The sequence below is a fragment of the Salmo salar genome, chromosome 03, assembly GCF_965601325.2.
Source record: "Salmo salar chromosome 03, fSalSal1, whole genome shotgun sequence".
Classification (NCBI taxonomy): Eukaryota; Metazoa; Chordata; class Actinopteri; order Salmoniformes; family Salmonidae; genus Salmo; species Salmo salar.
The window spans coordinates 101,764,625-101,773,249 of NC_138293.1; positions in this window are offsets into that span (position 1 = coordinate 101,764,625).

Below are 8,625 nucleotides of genomic sequence, written 5' to 3' on the forward strand. Positions count from 1 at the left end.
CTGTGAGTATAACAGAACTCATTTGGCAGGCAAAACCCTGAGACATTTTCTGACAGGAAGTGGATACCTGATGTGTTGTATTACCTTTAAACCTATGCCATTGAAAAACACAGGGGCTGAGGAATATTTTGGCACTTCCTATTGCTTCCACTAGATGTCACCTCGTTCATGAAGTGAAGTCCGGCGGGCTTAGATCATGTGCTAACAAGACGGAGATTTTTGGACATAAATGATGAGCTTTTTTAAACAAAACTACATTCGTTATGGACCTGTGATACCTGGAAGTGACATCTGATGAAGAGAATCAAAGGTAATGGATTATTTACATAGTATTTTCGATTTTAGATCTCCCCAACATGACGGCTAGTCTATCGCAACGCGTATTTTTCTGGGCGCAGTGCTCAGATTATTGCAAAGTGTGATTTCCCAGTAAGGTTATTTTTAAATCTGGCAAGTTGATTGCGTTCAAGACATGTAAATCTATAATTCTTTAAATGACAATATAATATTTTACCAATGTTTTCTAATTTTAATTATTTAATTTGTGGTGCTGACTTGACTGCCGGTTATTGGAGGGAAACGATTTCCTCAACATCAATGCCATAGTAAAACGCTGTTTTTGGATATAAATATGAACTTGATAGAAGTAAAAATGCATGCATTGTCTAACATAATGTCCTAGGAGTGTCATCTGATGGAGATTGTAAAAGGTTAGTGCATCATTTTAGCTGGTTTTATGGTTTTGGTGACCCTGTCTTTGAATTGACAAAACATTACACACAACTCTTGTAAATGTACTGTCCTAACATACTCTAAATTTATGCTTTCGCCGTAAAACCTTTTTGAAATCGTAAAACGTGGTTAGATTAAGGAGATGTTTATCTTTCAAAGGGTGTAAAATAGTTGACATTTTGACATTTATTTGGATTCAAATTTGCCGCTCTTGAAATGCACCTGCTGTTGATGGAGTGCACCACGGGTGGGACGCTTGCGTCCCACCTAGCCCATAGAGGTTAAAAGTCATTAATTCAGGAACAGACATTGGTGAGGCAGCTGAGAAATAAAGTGTATTTTTCTGGTTAATTCCTTAGATCAGTCTCAAACCTGCCCCACACCAATTGCTGGACCTTCTCATAGAGGTTACTCACATAGAGGTCACAGTTCAAACCACATTTGAAAAATAAAAATAATGTGGCTTGTTTATCAAGTGTTCTGCCTTGCAATAATATATGAAATTAACAAAACAAAAAAATGCTTAGACAGGTTTTGATTAACAAAATAATCAAAATGCTATTTAGTACAATAATTGTATTTACTAACATAATGTTATTACTAAACTAGTTTCTAAAAGTGTTCTCGGCTACCCTACCCTAGAATTAGGGTTAAGGCTAAAATAGGTTATACCTAGGGTTAGGGGTTAGGGTTGAAGTAGGTTATACGTAGAGTTAGGGCTAAAAAAGTTTGTATGTAGGTTAGGGGTTAGGGTTAAGGCAAAAATAGGTTATACCTAGGGTTAGAGTTTCTGTATAGCACTTTGTGACATCTGCTGATGTAAAAAGGGCTTTATGAATACATTTGATTGATTTTTAGGTTTCGGGTTTATAAGGTAAAAAATAGTGGCCTTCTGCAGGTATGACATAACTCATTCATGACACTTGCTAGGCTCATAATCTGAGGTAGAAACTGTGTCAGATCTACAAATCAATGAGCTAGACCTATCCACTTGGTTTGCAACTCAGTGAACCTGCACAACATTTGCTCAATTCAATGCCTACGAATGAAAATGTTGATGGATATCAAATTACCCAGCAGCCATTTAGAAACAATAAGTTGTCAAAAAAAAGTGTTGCTCGATAGAACTAATAGGGTGAAAAATGACCTAAAATAAGGCCTGTTTTTTTAGCCATTACTAAATCACAAGGGACATAACGTAATATTATGAAGCTGGGCTCACTGGTGGTTTCAATGAACTAGTTATCATCAGAAAAAACATCATGTGTCCAGTCAGTTTGTGGCGCCCCGAAAATAATATTAAAAAGTTTGGTCTTCGGATACAGAGGTTAAACACTTAAGATACCGTCCATCTAGTGAAAAGAGGAGAACCGGACAGAGATAGCCAGCATCCGTCAACGAGAGAGGGAGAAGCTCGCCACGGGATTTAACAGGTAGAAGAAACAACTCAGTCAAGTAGGCCTTCTCCGCGACCCACAGAAATGCAGTCTTCTATGGACCAGTTTATGCCAAAGTCTATGTCTGAGGCAAAACAAGGCAAATTGATATTGCATTAGCTAAAATGATTGCCACCGATTTCCATACATTTTTGATCGTGGAGGACAGACGTTTTAGAAATTATTGCAATAGTCTAAATCCAATGTAACCAATTCCAAGTAGGAAAACCCTTTCAAAATCACTTATTCCACAGCTGTACAAGAGCACACAGGCTTCATTGAGGGAAAGAGTCCAAAAAGCTACTGCAGTTTGCCTTACCACTGACTGCTGGACATCAAGGGTAACCACTTCTTACATGTCGGTTACATATCACTTCAGTGAAGATTTTTCAATGTCTAGCTGTCTTCTGGACTGCTTTGAGTTCAGCGACAGACACACCTCAGAGAACTTGACAGAGGAACTGTTGAGAGTGGCCAGAGAATGGCAAGTAGATGGAAAAGCTGTCTGTTGTGTTAGCGACAATGCAGCTAACATAACCAAAGCCATGAACATTTTTAAATGGACCCATCATCCATGTCTTGCCCACACAATTAATCTGATTGTAAGAGATGCTCTGAAGGTGATGAAGCCCACTGTGGACAAAGTGAAAGCAGCTGCTGAATACTTCCACAGGATCACAGTAGATGCTGAAAAACTAAAGTCTACACAACGTCAGATGGGGATGCCTGAGCTGAGGCCTAAACAAGACTGCACAACAAAGAGGAATTTAACATTTTATATGTTGAAGCGGTTTCTTGAGTCAAACGATGCCATCATCTCTACCCTGGCCATTGTCAATACCCCTGTTGATGCTCTGACCCAAGAGGAATGGGAGGTGGTGGAGGAGTTGTGCAGAGTCCTGGAGCAGGTCACTGTGGAGATCAGTGAGGTACAGTAAGCAGTTATTACTACATCATTATTTAATCCAGTATTATATATGTATATGAGCAGTAGATGAGAATGTAGAATCAGTAGACAAAACATGAAACAGAACTATTAAGTTACTGTTCTCTCTTTTCAGCTATGTGACAGCTTCAAAAATGATACTCCTGTGTAAGGGTCTGCAGCGAATCACATTCAGCCGCCAGAGAGAAGCAAATGTATCCACAGGACATGTGACAGAGTTGATGGAAACCCTATGTTCATCAATGGACAGAAAGTTCCACAGAATGGAATATAATCACGTGCTATCAGAAACGCTGCACTTGACCCCAGGTTTAAGATGTTAGCCTTCAGTGATGCCAGAGCAATTGATGAGGCTCTTCAAAGAATAACTGTCACGGTTGTCGTAGGGTTTAGACCAAGACGCAGCGGGAAAATGTATACTCATCTTCTTTTATTAAAGGATAAAGAAGGAAAAACCAAAACAAACACGTATACAAAAACACGACGACAAAGAACAGGCCGGTAAGGCACAAAGCTATACACAGCAACAATCTCCCACAAAATCCCATGACAAAACACATACCTATTTATAGGACCTTCAATCAGAGGCAACGATAGACAGCTGCCTCCAACTGAAGGCCCCAACACCAATTAACTAAACATAGAAATACAAACGACTAGACTGAACATAGAACTAAACTGACATAGAACAATAACCAAAACCCTGGATTAATAAATCAAATACCCCTCTACATAAACAACCACCCTGAACCATATAAACCAAATACCCCCTCTACATGAACACATACACAAACACACCCTGAACCACATAAAACAAAACCCCCCAAACTACAATAACAAAATAACCCCTATTACTGGTCAGGATGTGACAATAATCTCATTAGCAGGGAGGGACAGCCCCAGCAGTCAGCTGAATCAGGTACCAGGGAAACAGGAAGAAGAGGGATCAGATGGAGCAGAAGCACCAGCAGTAGTGCCACAAACGTCTGCTGTTTGGATGCTGTTTGACGAGAGAGCAACTGGGTATGCAGCACGAAGGAATCCCTCAGCAGATGCCATAATGGAGGTCCGATCCTATTTGGTGGAGACCCTCCTCCAAAGATCTGCAGATCCTCTGAGCTGGTGGAAGAACAAGGCCTCTGACTACCCACGGCTTACTAAAGTCATGACAGGGAGACTCTGCATAGTGGCCTCATCCGTTCCCTCTGAGAGGGTCTTCTCAAAAATGGGACAAATAATTATTGAGAGAAGAAACCGCATCAGCCCCTCGAAAGTGAGGCAGCTTGCATGAGCTTGCTCTCATAAAAGCAAAATATGGTCAGCATTGCTATGTGCTGCTGTTTATAACATGGCAATAAAGAAGAGTGCTGTGGACGAATCAGAATTAGTTGGGTAACATAGATAATTAAGATGTTTTATAAGTATAATATGCTTATTTGAGGTACTTGTCATTAGAAAGTGTCCATTGGACACTGGTGTCTTTTCAGTTGCACGTCTCCCTTAGCTGGGGCTCAGACACTTGGGGCCCAGAGAGGGGAGAGGTGTAACGCCCTGGCCATAGAGAGTTTTTTTTTTGTTCTTTATTTTGGTTAGGCCAGGGTGTTACATTGGGTGGGCGTTCTATGTTCCTTTTTTAATTTTTTTGTATTTCTTTGTTTTGGGCCGTGTGTGGCTCCAAATCAGGCACAGCTGAAGTTCGTTGTTGCTGATTGGGAGTCACACATAAGGAGCATGTTTTTCCTTTGGGTTTTGTGGGTAATTGTTTCTGTTCAGTGTGTTACCTGTCAGTACTGTTTGGCTGTTGTTTTTCCTGTTTTTTTGTATAGTGTTCTTTCGTCAATTAAACGTCTATGATGAACACTAACTCCGCTGCACCTTGGTCTTCTTCCGACGACAGCCGTTACAGAATTACCCACCAACAACAGACCAAGCAGCGGAGGAAGGAGAAGCGCCAGGAGATGAGCGTTCAGGATTCGTGGACTTGGGAGGAAATCCTGGACGGGAAAGGACCATGGGCTCAAGCTGGGGATTATCGCCGCCCGCAATGGGAGATCGAGGCGGCGAGAGCTGAGAGGCGCTGGTATGAGGAAAGGGAGCGCAGCAGACACGAGACGCAGCCCCCAATTTTTTTTGGGGGGGGGGGCACACGGGGAGATTGGCGGAGTCAGGCGGTAGACCTGAGCCAACTCCCCGTGCTTACTGGAAGCAGCGTGGTACTGGTAAGACACCGTGTTATGCTATGGAGCGCACGGTGTCCCCAGTGCGCGTTCAAAGCTCGGTGCGCTACATACCACCCCCCCGCAAGTGCCATGCGAGGGCAGGCATCGAGCCAGGACGGGTTGTGCCAGCTCAGCGCGTCTGGTCTCCAGTGCGCCTTGTCGGGCCAGGGTATCCTGCACCGGCTCTGCGCACTGTGTCTCCAGGGCGCTGGGAGGGTCCAGTTTGCCCAATGCCTGCTCTCCGCCCATGCCGGGCCAAAGTGGGCATTCAGCCTGGAGTGTGGGTAAAGAGCGTCCGTACCAGAACTCCAGTGCTCCCCCACAGCCGGGATTATCCTGTGCCTCCTCCTCGGACCAGGCCTCCAGTGGGTCTCCCCATCCTGGTTAAGCCTGTGCCTCCTCCACGGACCAGGCCTCCAGTGGGTCTCCCCATCCTGGTCTCTCCTGTGCCGGATCCACGGACCAGGCCTCCAGTGGGTCTCCCCATCCTGGTCAGTCCTGTGCCTGCTCCACGGACCAGGCCTCCAGTGGGTCTCCCCATCCTGGTCTCTCCTGTGCTGCCTCCTATGACTAGGCCTCCAGTGGGTCTCGCCAGTCCAGAGCCGCCAGAGCTGCCGCCAGTCCGGAGCTGCCAGAGCTGCCCACCAGTCCGGAGCCGCCAGAGCCGCCCGCCTGTCTGGAGCCGCCAGAGCCGCCTGCCTATCCGGGGCCGCCAGAGCCGCCCGCCTGTCCGGAGCCGCCAGAGCTGCCCGCCTGTCCGGAGCCGCAAGAGCCGCCCGCCTGTCCGGAGCTGCCAGAGCCGCCCGCCGGTCCAAAGCCGCCAGAGCCGCCCGCCGGTCCAAAGCCGCCCGCCAGCCTGTGCCTGCGCCTAGGGCCAGGTCTCTTAAATGTCTCCTCAGCCTGGTGAATCCTGGGTCAGTGTCGCCGGAGCCGCCAGGGACGCCCGCCAGCCGGGCGCAGCCATCGCCGCCCGCCAGCCGGGCGCAGCCTTCGCCGCCCGCCAGCCGGGCGCAGCCATCACCGCCCGCCAGCCGGGTGCAACCAGGGTCGCCCGCCAGCCGGGCGCAACCATCACCGCCCACCAGCCGGGCGCAACCAGGGTCGCCCGCCAGCCGGGCGCAGTCAGGGTCGCCCACCAGACCTTCGGCGCGGCCAGGTGCGCCACCTAAGAGGGCGACGCCGAGGGTGGAGCAGAGGCCACGTCCCGCACCTGAGACGCCGCCGTAAGAAGGCCCACCCGGACCCTCCCCTTCAGTGTCAGGTTTTGCGGCCGGAGTCCGCACCTTGGGGGGGTACTGTAACGCCCTGGCCATAGAGAGGGGTTTTTTGTTCTTTATTTTGGTTAGGCCAGGGTGTTACATTGGGTGGGCGTTCTGTGTTTGTTTTCTAAGTTTTTTGTATTTCTTTGTTTTGGGCCGTGTGTGTTTCTCAATCAGACACCGCTGAAGTTCGTTGTTGCTGATTGGGAGTCACACATAAGGAGCATGTTTTTCCTTTGGGTTTTGTGGGTAATTGTATTCTGTTAGTGTGTTTTCCTGACAGGACTGTTTCTGGTCGTTTTTGTTTCATTTTTGTAAAATGTTCTCTTTTTTAATTAAAATTCTAATGATGAACACATCCTCCGCTGCACCTTGGTCTAATTCTGACGACGGCCGTTACAAGAGATCAGATTTGTCATCATGGGAATGTGTCTTTACTTATTCTTAAACCATGTGAAGGGATGGCGTGATTAATGGGGAACCAATGACTTGTCTCCACAATGTCTGTGAGCAAGTCACTCCCTCCTTTTCTTTATTGTGGGGAGGTTTATGGCAGTAACTGGACCTTTGTATGTCCTCTCTTAGATCTCACACTTATCCTGTGATAATATATGGCCTAGAGGCTCACTCCCCAGTGAGCCTGTCCAGGAGTAGGGTCAAGAGGGGGTTTGCTTGAGATGGGAGTATCTAGAGTTGACAATTGATATATGCCATTGGATGAAATGGTGTTTTCGTTCTATACCGTACCAGGGAGGGACGGTTCTAAGGTTGACATAGCAGTTACTGTCTGCTGTGTTTTATGGATATCTGTCATACAAAACGTAACCTTTGTGAACTGTTACTAAGTATCTGTGGTTTGTCAATGTACGTTGAAGGGGGTGTATCTTTGCTATAAAATATCTATGTAGCCATTGTGTAATTACCTCATTCAATGGTTCATTCGAGAGAGTGCATTATTGGGGGTCAAGTACTTTTGCAAAAGTATCTTAACTATTAAAGACGTAGTTTAACTCGGACTGGTGTGTTTGTAACTCTCCTCGTTTGATAATGCAGAAATTAGCCACCACAAGAGAGAGAAAAGAGGGACCAGTTTAATGTTTTAAGTGGGATGCTGCAGTTTTGCACATTGTTATTTATTTTTCTTTGATATGGTGCAATATTCTATTATTATGCTGTTCAGATTGTATTCCTTTTGAATTGTTAGATTTATATGCACTTTGTTTATATACATTAAAAAGTTATACTTTAAATGCAAATGTTTAATAGCATTACAAATCAATGCATTTTTAAAATCATTGTGGTTAAGGTAGAGTATGATTTAATTTAATAATTTATTTTGAATTGTTTTAACATCAATCATAGTCAAACTGTCGCAAACTGTTTGACCTGAAAAAAATCAAAACATTTTTTTTTTTAAAGAGCCGTTTGGGAGCCAAAAGAACCGGATTGCCCATCATTATTGGCACCACACCGTACGTGGACACGGACAGTTCCAGAACGCGGAAATGGGCAGTGCAACACAATCAACTAAACCCAGTCTTTACAGTGGGTTACATTAGTAATATTCATTTTTTTATGATTATGTTAAACAAATATTATACGTTTTTTATAAACAATATTTTGAGATCTGGGCCCATATCCACAAAGCGTCTCAGAGTAGAGAATTGGTCATATAAGTGCTGAGAATAAAGACATTTTACACTTATGGGTATAAATTAAAGCTATGCATGAAGTCTCTAGTCTCTAGTCCCACCTAGTCGGCAGATATTTAGGACACCTCGTGAGCTGTCCTAAGTAGTTAAGAGTTAACAGCAGGTGTCTTGATAATACTATAGAATAATGCAGCGAGTCAGTAGTTCCTGCTCCACATGTAAATGCTTTGTAGTAGTTAAAAATAATGTTTTGATATTTGATATGATAAATCCATAAATAATATATGTCTTGTGCTTTTGGCAATGATTTTTGTATAATATTTATGTATAACAAGTGATACCATGTATGTCTGCATAGCATTTTGTCTTCATTTTGGTAGA